At 44.1% G+C, this 14,985-nt stretch overlaps 1 protein-coding gene across 2 annotated transcripts in view; it reads left to right on the top strand.

Annotated features, from left to right (window-relative positions):
- Positions 1-14,985, top strand: part of LOC126281500 (multidrug resistance protein homolog 49-like) — a 353,880-nt gene that overhangs the window by 39,322 nt on the left and 299,573 nt on the right. The gene's annotated exons all lie outside the window — the stretch shown is intronic.

Below are 14,985 nucleotides of genomic sequence, written 5' to 3' on the forward strand. Positions count from 1 at the left end.
TGTCACCTACGCAATCAGCATCAGAAAAATCTACTATATACAGACGTAGTTCTCTCCCGCTGTTGTGGTACTCTATACCATATCTTCCGTTTCGTTCAAATGGCGGAAAATTCTCTTTACCAATTACCAACATGCGCTACTATGACCGTTCAAAAACCTGCTCGCGCCGTTCATTGCAAAAAAAGATATACGGTTGCGAGATAGTGATAAAAATATAAGTAATCAATTGCTTCACGGTACAGTATATAAGGATGCCGTTGGCTCACGCTCACACAAGTGGTCCTAGTGACTTTCAACTGAAACACTTGTACCACGTCAGTGAATCATATGGCATTATTATTATTATTACTATTATTATCAATATCCACTACTGGCAATTAAAACTGCTACACCACGAAGATGACGTGACACAGACGCGAAATTTAAACGGCGGGAAGAAGATGCTGTGATATGCAAATGAGTAGCTTTTCAGAGCATTCACACTAGGTTGGCACCGGTGGCGACACGTACAACGTACTGACATGAGGAAAGTTTCTTACCGATTACTCATACACAAACAACAGTTGACCGGCGTTGCCTGGTGAAACATTGTTATGATGCCTCCTGTAAGGAGGAGAAATTCGTACCATCACGTTTCCGACTTTGATAAAGGTCGGATTGTAGCCTATCGCGATTGTGGTTTATCGTATCGCAAAACTGCCGGCCGCGGTGGTCTCGCGGTTCTAGGCGCGCAGTCCGGAACCGTGCGACTGCTACTGTCGCAGGTTCGAATCCTGCCTCGGACATGGATGTGTGTGATGTCCTTAGGTTAGTTAGGTTTAAGTAGTTCTAAGTTCTAGGGGACTAATGACCACAGCAGTTGAGTCCCATAGTGCTCAGAGCCATTTGAACCATTTTTTGTATCGCGAGATTGCTGCTCGCGTTGGTCGATATCCGATGACTGTTAGCAGAATATGGAATCGGTGGGTTCAGGAGCGTAATGCTGGATCCCAACGGCCTCGTATCACTGGCAGTCGAGATGACAGGCATCTTATCCGCATGTCTGTAACGGATGGTGCAGCCACGTCTCGATCCCTGAATAAACAACGCCGTGCTGGATCCCAACGGCCTCGTATCACTAGCAATCGAGATGACAGGCACCTTATCCGCATGGCTGTAACGGATCGTGCAGCCACGTCTCGATCCCTAAGTCAACAGATGGGGATGTTTGCAAGACAACAACCATCTGCACGAACAGTTCTACGGCGTTTGCAGCAACATGGACTATCAGCTCGGAGACCGTGGCTGCGGTTACCCTTGACGCTGCATCACAAACAGGAGCACCTGCGATGGCGTACTCAACGACGAACCTGGGTGCACGAATGGCAATATGAATCCAGGTTCTGTTTACAGCATCATGATGGTCGGTTCCGTGTTTGGCGACATCGCGGTGAACGCACATTGGAAGCGTGTATTCGTCATCGACATACTGGCGTATCACCCGGCGTGATGGTATTTGGTACCATTGGTTACACGTCTCGGTCACCTCTTGTTCTCATTGACTGCACTTTGAACAGCGGACGTTACATTTCAGATGTTTTACGACCCGTGGTTCTACCCTTCATTCGATCCCTGCGAAACTCTACACGCAGCAGGATAATGCACGGCCGTATGTTGCAGGTCCTGTACGGACCTTTCTGGATACAGAAAATCTTCGACTGCTGCCTTGGCCAGCACATTCTCCAGATCTTTCACCAATTGAAAACGTCTGGTCAATGGTGGCCGAGCAACTGACTCGTCACAATACGTCAGTCACCACTATTGATGAACTGTGGTATCGTGTTGAAGCTGCATGGGCAGCTGTACCTGTACACGTCATCCATGGTCTGTTTGACTGAATACCCAGGCGTATCAAGGCCGTTATTAAGGCCAGAGGTGGTTGTTCTGGGTACTGATTTCTCAGGATCTATGCACCCAAGGTGCGTAAAAATGTAATCACATGTCAGTTCTAGTATAATATATCTGTCCAATGAATAGCCGTTTATCATCTGCATTTCTTCTTGGTGTAGCAATTTTAATGGCCAGTAGTGTACGTTAGGAAATGGTACACTCAATGTAATACAGCAATTTTTTTACTTATGAAACGAAATAACTGATCGTGGCGAATGTGAGAGGCTATATAGTGCAGACTAACGGTAGCAAGAAAAGCGTCGTGAAAAGAGAAATTTGTTAACATGTAATGGGAATTTGTTAGGAAGTCTTTTTCTGAAGGTACCTGTCTGGGGTGTAGGTGTATGTGGAGGCGAGGCATGAACTGTAAATAGATCAGAAAAGGAGAGACTAGAAATTTTTGACATGTGGCGCTACATAAGAATGCTGAAGTTAGGTGGATAGATAGAAGTAGGTGGATAGATAGACTTATAACATGTCCTTTCATTATAATTGTTTATAATGTTTGTTTCTGTTAAAATCATGGCACAGGAGCCATGTGTATCGTAATTGGTATTGTGTTCTTATGTTTTTGACCTTCTAAATGTTAAACTTAAATTTTTTGTGCTACAAATTTTTATATCTGTTCCTATGATGTAATCAGACTGCAATGTATTGTTAGTGACAGAATCTGTGGCATGCAAACATTAATCATCATCAATGGAATCCCTCGTCTTTATCTTCAAATTGTTATCTGGTGCATCTTCTACTTTCGAGAGATATTCTGCTACTTATTCGTATGATCTGTTCTGTGTGATCTACAAAATGATGGTGAGGTCCACTTGAGTCCATCGATTTTTTCGTGACATTTATTCGCAGGTAAATGACTAAATGAAATTAGAGACCTCTGATTATTCCTTTTGAATTATCACTTAATATTTCCAATTTCTCTTAATCGTAACGTACATTACCACTGATTGCACCACATTATTTCATTATTTTCGCTACTTTATTAAAATAAAACTTGTTGGCTAGTTTTATTATTCAACAGTAAGACAGGTGTTATATTCTCAGCACTCTGTCAAAAGATTGTCAAGTATCTTCATATTTCTATAGCACTCCCATACCTTTTCCCATCTTTCACTCTGACGCCCACCTAGCTCGACGTTCGAGGCCGTTCTCCCTGTGCTGTGATGTAACCTTGGTAACCCTTGAAGCGGTTCGATATCCCTTCGTCCACACTGTGCTTATCGCCGATTGCACCACATTGCTTCACGAGATCTGTAGAGGAGAACAACGTTGTTCCGAACGATTTCCTTTTCTCACTGGTAATTTTGTATCAAACTGCTGCATAGAACTGGGACTGAGTTCAGTCTCAATTCAACTATTCATTTACCTATACAAAAGTTTTAATTATGTTTCAGTCAACTGTTTCGTGGTTAAAATTAATTTCCCATATATTTAAAAAATAAAAGTTCTAAATTGTCTAGCTTTGTGATGAATGATAGATTTTCACTGCCAAAAAAATTTTAAGCTGACCAATTTGGAAAATTGGTGGATACATGTACCCACAAACCTAACTAGACCCATGTTTTGATAGGAATCGAGGATTTTCAGAGTTAAATTTTTAATTTTAGAATCATTTTGTCAGAATAGCAATTACGGAACAAAGTATAGCGAATCACCATCAAAACAAATTGATTCCGCTGACAATGAAAATTTTGGAATATCGCACACAAAAATGGTTCAAATGGCTCTGAGCACTAAGAGACTTAACATCTGAGGTCATTAGTCCCCTAGAACGTAGAACTACTTAAATCTAACTAACCTAAGGACATCACACACATCCATGTCCCAGGCAAGATTCGAACCTGCGACCGTAGCAGTCGAGCGGTTCCGGACTACAGCGCCTAGAACCGCATGGCCACCGCGGCCGGCTATCGCACACATGTTTTCAACATAGCATCTGAAGATTGCTTTGATATAGCACACACTAACGTTTTCTACATTCTATTAAGTTTTCTGGGGCATTTACATACAAATTATGTACAAACCACCAGAATTATTGAGGTATATAGTACCGTTTCAAAACAAAGTCTTTGATATATAATAAATTACAGTTAATTACATGAGACATTCTTTGAATGGAGACGATGGTGATATGATCAGATTTTAGTGAAAGAAACGCACTGTGCCAGCTATAAACACATACCACCTGATTCCATCGCTCACAGCCTTCTATGTATGCACCAACGTGCCGTATTTTCGAATACGGCAAGCAGGTTCAAATGATTGTAGGTTGCAGCAGTTATGCAGAGATAAATAGGCTTCCACAGGATAGAAGAGCGTGCGTAGATGCATCAACTGAAGACCACGATAATAATACACTGAAGCGCCAAACAAACTGGTATAGGCGTATTCAAACACAGAGATATGTAAACAGGCAGAATACGGCACAGCAATCGGAAACGCCTATGCAGGGTTTTACAAAAGGGTACGGCCAAACTTTCAGGAAACATTCCTCACACACAAAGAAAGAAAATATGTTATGTGGACATGTGTCCGGAAACGATTACTTTCCATGTTAGAGCTCATTTTATTACTTCTCTTCAAATCATATTAATCATGCAATGGAAACACACAGCAACAGAACGTACCAGCGTGACTTCAAACACTTTGTTACAGGAAATGTTCAAAATGTCCTCCGTTAGCGAGGATACATGCATCCATCCTCCGTCGCATGGAATCCCTGCTGCGCTGATGCAGCCCTGGGGAATGGCGTATTGTATCACAGCCGTCCACAATACGAGCACGAAGAGTCTTTACATTTGATACCGGGGTTGCGTAGACAATAGCTTTCAAATGCACCCATAAATGAAAGTCAAGAGGGTTGAGGTTAGGAGAGCGTGGAGCCATGGAATTGGTCCGCCTCTAGCAATCCATCGGTCACCGAATCTGTTGTTGAGAAGCGTACGAACACTTCGACTGAAATGTGCAGGAGGTCCAACGTGCATGAACCACATGTTGTGTCGTACTTGTGAAGGCACATGTTCTAGCAGCACAGGTAGAGTATCCCGTATGAAATCATGATAACGTGCTCCATTGAGCGTAGGTGGAAGAACATGGGGCCCAATCAAGACATCAGCAACAATGCCTGCCCAAACGTTCACAGAAAATCTGAGTTGATGGCGTGATTGCAAAATTGCGTGCGGATTCTCGTCAGCCCACACATGTTGATTGTGAAAATTTACAATTAGATCACGTTGGAATGAAGCCTCATCCGTAAAGAGAACATTTGCACGGAAATGAGAGTTGACACATTGTTGGATGAACCATTCGCAGAAGTGTACCCGTGGAGGCCAATCAGCTGCAGATAGTGCCTGCACACGCTGCACAAGGTACGGAAACAACTGGTTCTCCCGTAGCACTCTCCATACAGTGACGTGGTCAACGTTACCTTTTACAGCAGCAACTTGTCTGACGCTGACGTTAGGGTTATCGTCAACTGCACGAAGAATTGCCTCGTCCTTTGCAGGTGTCCTCGTCGTTCTAGGTCTTCCCCAGTCGCGAGTCTTAGGGTGGAATGTTCCGTGCTCCCTAAGACGCCGATCAATTGCTTCGAACGTCTTCCTGTCGGGACACCTTCGTTCTGGAAATCTGTCTCAATACAAACGTACCGCGACACGACTATTGGCCCGTGCTAATCCATACATCAAATGGGCATCTGCCAACTCCGCATTTATAAACATTGCACTGACTGCAAAACCACGTTCGTGATGAACACTGACCTGTTGATGATACGTACTGATATGCTTAATGCTAATACTGCAGAGTAATGAGTCGCATGTCAACACAAGCACCGAAGTCAACATTACCTTTCTTCAATTGGGCCAACTGGCGTTGAATCGAGGATGTACGGTACATACTGACGAAACTAAAATGAGCTCTAACATGGAAATTAAGCGTTTCTGACACATGTCCACATAACATCTTTTCTTTATTTGTGTGTGAGGAATGTTTTCTGAATGTTTGGCCGAACCTTTTTGTAACACCCTGTATAAGATATCAAGTGTCTGGCGCAGTAGTTAGAACGAGTACTGCTGCTACAATGGCATATTATCAAGATTTAAACGAGTTTGAATGTGGTGTTACAGTTGGAGCTCGAGCGATGAGACACATCTCCGAGGTAACAACAAAGTGGGGATTTTCCCGTAAGACCATTTCATGAGTGTAACGTGAATATCAGAAATCCAGTAAAACATCAAATCTCTGACATCGCTGCGGCTGGAAAAAGACGTGCAAGAACGGGACCAACGACGACTGAAGAGAATGGTTCAACCCTTCCGCAAATTTCTGCAGATTTCAATGCTGGGCGTTAGCGTGCGAACCATTCAGCGAAACATCATCGAAGCCTCAGGCCCACTCGTGTACTCTTGATGACTACACGACACAAGGCTTTACGTCTCGCCTGGGCCCGTCATCAGCGAAACTGGACTGTTGATGACTGGAAACATGTTGCCTGGTCGGACGAGTCTCGTTTCAAATTGTATCGAACGGATGGACGTGTACGGGTATGGAGACAACCTCATGAATCCATGGACCCTGCATGTCAGCAGTTAACTGTTAAAGCTGACGGAGACTCTGTAATGGTGTGGGGCGTGTGCATTTGGAGTGGTATGGGATCTCTGATAAGTCTAGATACGACTCTGACAGGTGATACCTATGTAAGCATTCTGTCTGATCTTCTGCATCTATTCCTGTCCATTGTGCATTGCGATGGACTTGGGAAATTCCAGCAGGACAGTGCAACACCCCAGACGTTCAGAATTTCTACGAGTGGCTCCAGGAACACTCTTCTGAGTTTATACACTTTCTCTGCCCACCAAACTCTCCAGACATGAACATTATGAGCATATCGGGGATGCCTTGCAACGTGCCACTCCGTCTTACTTACGGGTTTATGGACAGCACTCGATTATTCATGTTGTGAATACTCTCCAGCAGTGCTCCAGACATAAGTCGAGACCAAGCCATGTCGTGTTGCGACACTTCTGCGTTCTCGCGGGGGCCCTACGCGATATTAGGCAGGTGCGCCAGTTCCTTTGGCTATCCAGTGTATATTTTCCAGTAACTCTAGGCAGTGGGCCAATTACCTGAAAGTAGCTTTCAAAAATAAGTAATTGGCAAAACTGGATTTTGTCTCTGTATTCATATCTCATCAAGCACCGACAGTGCATCCAGTGGAGTTCGTAATTTAAAAAGCTCATCCGTGCGCAGTGCCATTCGAAACCGATTTGTATCAGTGTCATTCCAATATCTTCCTCTTCCTCTTACGCGTAACGTTTGAAAATATGTTTGGCGGCAAAGATTACGAATCAAACGAGCTTCCCAATCGAACGGGTAAAAGTAAAACAAGTAGAGCAACAGATATAAATACGTACAATAAATATCTGCTTGCTGGTCGGAGTGACTTAGTTCAAAATCGGGGGATTTGAGTCATTATAAAATCTTTTATCAAGGTATTTGGAGTTAGCCTTATATGGTAGTACAGTGCAATCGAGGAAAGAAAGATCTGGAATGTAGTGACACAGTACACTGCTGAAGTATATAGATGGGTCAGATAACTAATGAAAAAGTACTGAACAGAATCTCGGAGAAAAAAGAAATAGCACAACTTGAGAAAAGAAGGTTGGTAGGACATACCTGAGGTATTAAGGATTAGTCAATTTGGTAATGGGGGGAATTGTAAAACGTATAAAACATAGAGAGAGCCGAAAACTGGCTACAGTAAGCAAGTTGCACTAGTTAAGCAGGGATAAAGAAATTTGCTCAGGATAGACTGGCTTGGAGGGCTATATCGAACCAGTATTCGGAATAATGGTCACAACAACATCTCAAGACAGTTAACATCAAATTTTTTGATGGATATGAGAAGCGCATCCAAAGTATTTCTGGGCTCAAAATATTTGTGTATAGGCACTGCAATGATGGAGGAAGGTTACAAGATAACGTCTGTTCAGGCTCAAATTCATTAGAAATGGGACGCAGGCTCAATTGGGCTTCAATGGACTATATAAGCATAGTTTTTCTTAAAAATATATCCACCTTATGCAATACAATGTTCTTTTTTTCTTTACTCAACCAGACATGTTTCAACTGCTGTGTGTGATCCTTTGTGGGTCAGATTCATTTATGTAATTTGTGTTACAAAGTTTACGATCATTTGTCTATTGCTGGGCTAAAAAAAAAAAAAATTGCATTTTGTTTTATTTGTCTCAATTTCTCACCTGAAAATTGCATTGTTAGTGAAAATGTGCTTTCACAGACCGGTTTCTTTTTTTGCCCTTTTCTGTCCTTTTGACAGCATGTCGTATTCAAAGTTTTCACGAAGAAAATTTATGCATCTTTGAAGTGCCTTTTCGTTGGTAGTAGTTATGTGTGTTACTATACTTACATTTTACTTCTTGTTGTGTTATCACAATAACATATCACCTCTCAATTAGTATGTTGCTGGTAATATTGACCTAAACAAGAAAATAATGAAATGTCCAGTAAACATGGGCTTCAAACTTCCTGGCAGATTAAATGTGTGTGCCAGACCGAAACTCGAAATCGGGACCTTTGCCTTTCGCGGGAAAGTGCTCTACCACCTGACCTATCCAAGCACGACTCACGCCCCGTCCTCACAGCTTCACTTCTGCCAGTACCTCGTCTCCTACCCTCCAAACTTTACAAAAGTTCTCCTAGTAGAGCACTTGCCCACGAAAGGCAAAGGTCCCAAGTTCGGGCCTCGGTCTGGCGCACAGTTTTAATCTGCCAGGAAGTTTCATATCAGAGCACATTCCACTGTAGAGTAAAAATATCATTCTGGAAACATCGTCCTGGCTGTGGCTATGCCATGTCTCCGCGATGTCCTTTCTTTCAGGAGTGCTAGTTCTGCAAGGTTCACAAGAGAGCTTCTGTATGGTTTGGAAGGTAGGAGACGAGGTACTGGCAGAATTGAAGCTGTGAGGACGGGGCGTGAGTCGTGCTTGGATAGCTCAGAAGGTAGAGCACTTGCCCGCGAAAGGCAAAGGTCCCGAGTTCGAGTCTCTGTTTGGCACACAGTTTTAATCTGCCAGGAAGTTTCATATCAGCGTAAATTCGGCTGCAGTGTGTAAATGACATTATGTGCTTCAAAGTACGTACCGCAAGAGATACGAGCACTTCACCTTCGCTACTGTGAAACACATCTCTTCTACTGAACAAGTGCTGATAGCTCTTAAGGCATGTATTTTAGAATTAATATTTACTGGAATTTTTTTCTTGTTTTTGTCCATATTGCCTCATCCCAAAATATGGAAACAAAATAGCTTGCAATGTACGAAGTGCTCATAGCACTTAAGGTATGAGTCTTAGAGCCCTTGTTTAGTGATACTTTTTTGCTTCTAATGTCGCGTACTTTTAACTGTACAAGTTTACACCGTTAATTATCATACAACCTTTACATATCACCATTATGCTATAATTATTTAATGATAACGAAAAACCGTATTTGAACCTCAGAGCAAGTGTAGCAGCTCTGACCAGAGGCATAATACAGTCACGAGAGAAGCTGTACGACGAAAGACTGACACCAAATATTTCGATTTCGCGTGGGCTGTAGGTGAAATAATCTTTCCGTCTCGTCCTTAAAACTTCCGTGGCGTTGCCCGTAATCTCGGTAGCGGCCACAGATAAAATCTACGCACGCTGATAGTGAGATAAAATACACTCCGCAGATTTTATCAGACTTTTACTGACGAGTCTCGATTTATCGTCTGCACTACTATGCTTATAACCGCGAGACAGAGCTACTCCTATACCACTGATAAATAGTCTGTACCAGTTTCACTACTTTCAGGTAAAATTCCGAGATCCGACCACGGGATTGGAAACTATACACCGTTAACAGTTCATACACCGCCTCCAACTGGCTCTTAGCAACGTCCACTGATAATTGCCACCAAAACAAAAAACGATAACAGTTCAAAGTCAGTAGGGTAGATACGGCACGCTGGAAGACGCAAGTCTGAGTTTCCACGGCAACAAATATAATTTACCTGTAAACCCAATAATCTTCAAAAAATCTAACTCCACGTGAAAAAAGAAAAAAAAGCTTCAAAGTCTGAGTATTTTACAAATCAGTTATGAGTTAATGTGTTAGTTAAATATTTGAAGTTAAGCCTGTAAACGAGAAACATTTTAGAACGTGTTTGAAATTATGTATTAAGTTTGTTGGAAGTCGCTAAGCACTATCATTATCAAACACTAGATGAGAATATTCTGAGTAATTTATGCTACATTTATGATTCCGTATCTCCTGAAGTATGTGTCAACAATGACTTAGTATTGCAGGTACATTCAGTGGTATGCCTGGATACTGTCTACAAAATGTGTTGCGAATAGAGTTAGTAATACAGAAGTACTAAATTAAAACGCCCTGCGTGACGCTGACGTTTTACTGTGGGAACAGCAAAAATGTAGCAAGCGATAAACCTTTTTGTTGGGGGAAGGGGGGGGGGGGGGGAGAACGGGGAGGCCCGTGAGAAAAAATGTCGTAAAGGTTTGGCATTATGTGTAAAGTTCGTTGGAACTCGTTCAGTGATCTCATTCTCAAATACTGGATGAATATAGTCTTGGTATCTGTGCACCGTCACGCTACCTCAAGCCATACGCAGTTTCTAACAGCAAGACGTGTCTTTCTGTATTAAACATTTAACGTAAGCCTCTACCTCTTAATGAGTAGATCATCATAACAATCAGTTTAAAGTTTTTTAATTTGCTTTGTAATTTTTGACATGTGTCCTCGGAGTCTTTCCCAACAGCATGCCTGAGTAAAAGCTTCTCGGTTTACAAGCCGCAACGTTTTGAATAAAACACTGGAGCTTTTGGTCGCTGTCTCTGCCATCGTCCTCATGAGTAAGAAACTACCAACTCCTGGGCCTTGCAAGTTTTTCTGCTTTTATGGGCACGACTGCAGAGTCTGTTACCTGTCACAGAGGGCCGAAGTGACGCTTGCGTTGAAGACGAGCTGGACGGCTCACCGCAGCTCCGGTCCACTGCAGGACCAGTGATGTCAGATGCTGCGAGGAGCAGCGCCATGTTTGATACTGACCCTCCCGCCTCCCGAGAGGCGTCAAGAATAGGGCCGCTGCTTTCTTCCGTAATCTCAAGCCCGCCTCCACATTTTTTTTTTTATAAAGGGGCAGCCGAGATTAGAATAAAAAGCAACAGTTTTAACAGAGATCAAGGGTACACAGTAAGGTGCGGGGACAGGCTTTGGACGTCGAAAGAAAGCGTTTATAGCGAGGCGAAAGTGGCAGTTCCAAAAATGGTGCCAGCTTCTCGTGCCACCTGATGTCACTGGTTACGTCGTGGCCACGAGCTGCTGCGAGCTGTATAACTCGCCTTATGCGCATGCGTCACTTAGGTCCTCTGTGATTTGAACCAGATGCTGCAGTCACGCCCATAAAGCGCAAAACCCTGCTAGCACAGGCAGTCAGATACGCAACATGCAGATGAGACAGGCACCGTACAGCGAGTTTGACGTTTAGTAATATACACATCACCTCGGTTTGGAGAGTTCCGTAACCTATACAGAAAATTGGAATAGAGATCAACATAAACATCATTTCTGCCCTTTTTATTGCTCTTGAAAACCACACATTGCATGTTGTACCAGCATACAGCTAGACCTTCAGAGGTGGCGGTCCAGATTGCTGTACACCCTGGTACAATAGGACGTCCTCTTTCAATGATGCATGCCTGTATTCGCCGTGGAATACTATCTACAAGCTCATCAAGGCACTGTTGGTCCAGACTGTCCCACTCCTCAACGGCGATTCGGGGTACATCCCTCAGAGTGGTTGGTGGGTCACGTCGTCCATAAACAGCCCCTTTCAATCTATCGCAGGCATGTTCGATAGGTTTCATGTCTGTAGAACATGCTGGACACTCTAGTAGAGAGATGTCGTTATCCTAAAGGAAGTATTCACAAGATGTGCACGATGGGGCACGAATTGTCGTCCATGAAGATGAATGACTCGCCAAGATGCTGCCGGTATGGTTGCGCTAACGGTCGGAGGATGGCCTTCACGTATCGCATAGCAGTTACAGCATCTTCCATGACCACCAGCAGCGTACGTCGACCCCACATAATGCCACACCAAAACAGGAGGGAACCCCCACCTTGCTGCACTCGCTGGACAGTGTGCCTAAGGCGTTCAGCATGACCGGGTTGCCTCCAAACGCGAATCCGACGATTGTGTGGTTGAAGGCATATGCGACACTCGTCGGTGAAGAGAAAGTGTTGCCAATTCTGAGCGGTCCATTCGACACTTTGTTGGGCCCATCTGTACCGCGCTGCATGGTGTCGTGGTTGCAAAGATGGACCTAGCGATGGACGTCGGGAGTGAAATTGCGCATCCTGCAGCCTATTGCGCACAGTTTAAGTCGTAGCACGACATCCTGTGGCTGCACGAAAAGCATTATTCAACATGGTGGCGTAGCTGTCAGGGTTCCTCCGAGGTACAATCCGTAGGTAGCGGTCATCTACTGCAGTAGTAGCTCTTGGACGGCCTGAGCGAGGTATGTCATCGACAGTTACGATCTCTGTATCTCCTCCTTGTCTGAACAACATCGCTTTGGTTCACTCTGAGACGCCTGAACACTTCCCTTGTTCAGAGCCCTTCCTGGCACAAACTAACAATGCGGTATTGACCGTCTAGGCATGGTTGATCTACAGACAACACGAGCCGTGTACTTCCTCCCTGGTGGAATGACTGGAAATATATATATGTGTGTGTGTGTGTGTGTAGATCGGTCTCACCAGTCCGTCACCGTTCACGAAAACCACTTGCAGCTAGCAACTGGTTTCCCCATTTGACGTGAGACCTCTGCCTATCAAAAGTTGTTGTGAGCTAAGTTACTTACAACACTAGCCTGGAAAAACTGAAAATTATTTTGCAGGATTCCACAACAGTGCACCAGAACGCACTTGCAATTTTTAAGTTTTCTGTCCTCGATTTCGCCAGCTCCAAGTAGCTTTGCGAATTTTGTTTTAACGTCTAACTCTTTCAACCAAACACTCTTAGAAACACATATCAGACATTTACAACGGCCGTCTCCTGATCCTGCTAAAGTTTCAATACGCTGGTCATATTTTACGTGGCCACAATATACTTAGTTGAGTCATGGAATACCTCCGAATATCGTGTCGGACCTCCTTTTGCTCTGGATAGTGGAGCAAATCCACGTGTCATGGACTCAGCAGGTCGTTGGATGTCCCCTGCAGGAATATTAGGAATATTCAGCCATGCTGCCTCTATAGCCGTCTATAATTGCCAAAGTGTTGCCACTGTAGGACTTTGTGCACGAACTAACCTGTCGATTATGTCTCATAAATGTTCAATGGGGTTCATGTCGGAGGGTCTGGGCGGCCAAATTATTCGCTCGAATTGTCCAGAATGTTCTTCAAGCCAGTAGTGAACATTGAAAGCCTGGTGAAATGGCGCATTGCCATCCACAAAAATTCCATCGTTGAATCGCTGCAAATTGTCTCGAAGTAGCTCACGGTAACCTTTCCTACTCTATGACCGGTTCAGTTGGACCAGGGGACCCCGTTGATTTCATGTCAACACAGCCCACACCATTATGTAGACACCACCAGCTTGTGCAGTGCCTTGTTGATAATCTGGGCCCATGCCTTCGTTGAGTCTGCGCTACATTCGAACCCCACCATCAGCCCTTACCAACTGAATTCGGGACACATCTGACTAGGTCACGGTTTTCCAGTCGTCTAGAGTCCAACCCATATGGTCACGAGCTGCAGGCGATGTCCTGCTGATAGCAAAGGCATTCGCGTCGGCCGTCTGCAGCACTGTCCTAAAGGATACGTTCTTCGTGCGTCACACATTGATCTCTGCGGTTATTGCATGTAGCGCTGCTTGTCTGTTAACAGTGACAACTCTACGCAAACACCACTGCTCTCGATCGTTAAGTGGAGGCCGTCGTCTACTGCGTTGTTCCCGTCAAACCTCCTTGCCTAGGGACGCCAGATGAAAGTTGATGTCGTCAAGCCCTGAATGCAAACTGCGCAACGGATAACTGGGGAGGGGAGCTGAGAGCGCTACCTAGAGAGCGTGCCCTTTCTGTACGATACTAGGCAAGGGGCTGGAGGGCTCACACGCTGATGTGTGGATCCCTGCATTCTATATCTTTTATTTTAAATGAATTCCTTTAACTTGACTCCTTTGTGATTTTTAGGATATGTTAAAGATTGATGACAGTTGATTACCTATTTATTTTAAACATTCACTCGACTGTACAGCGATTGCAGCAATTGTTCCAGTTTACAGATATTACAATTTTACAACTTATAGCTCGGGTATATTATATACTAATCTGCACGCACATTTCTACGGGGCAAATGTATACCACCAAAGTCTCCCAATATTTTAATGGGGCATCCACTATGTGAGGAGGATAACGGGCAAACTGGGGACCACATACATTAACACAGGGGGTCAAATTCCCGAAATTAAACGAGAACATTCATTTCTTTACACAATCCGAAGCTGGAAATAAAAGAATTAGTGCGAATATTCAAATACCTCTCCTCCACGCGTGAACATCGAGACAGACGCACTGAGGGCGCGTATGCTCACTTACCCGTCTTCTGTAGTATTTGCAGAATATCGCGGGCACCCACAGGTGTTCCTGGGCCCCGGTGGAGGGGATGCTCGAACCACTTGGCCGTGACCAACCTCTCCACCCCAAATCTTGTGACACTGGAACGTCTTTGTCTTTGCGCTTCCTGTGCTGTCTCTCTGATCCCCTACCCAGAAGTGAGGTTGGCACTACTATACTACAGAACTACTTCCCAACTAAGATTTGGCCACGCTTTATGGAAAGGTGTGAGGAGGATTAGGAAAGTTCATGCACAGATTCACCTTAACGTACAAGAAATCCGTAATACACGACACATAAAATACGTATTATGAAGCCTGACACATTTCTTTCCACCCTTTCACATGGGTTCTGTTGCACCCGCGGCCG

This window comes from Schistocerca gregaria, chromosome 7, assembly GCF_023897955.1.
Source record: "Schistocerca gregaria isolate iqSchGreg1 chromosome 7, iqSchGreg1.2, whole genome shotgun sequence".
Lineage (NCBI taxonomy): Eukaryota > Metazoa > Arthropoda > Insecta > Orthoptera > Acrididae > Schistocerca > Schistocerca gregaria.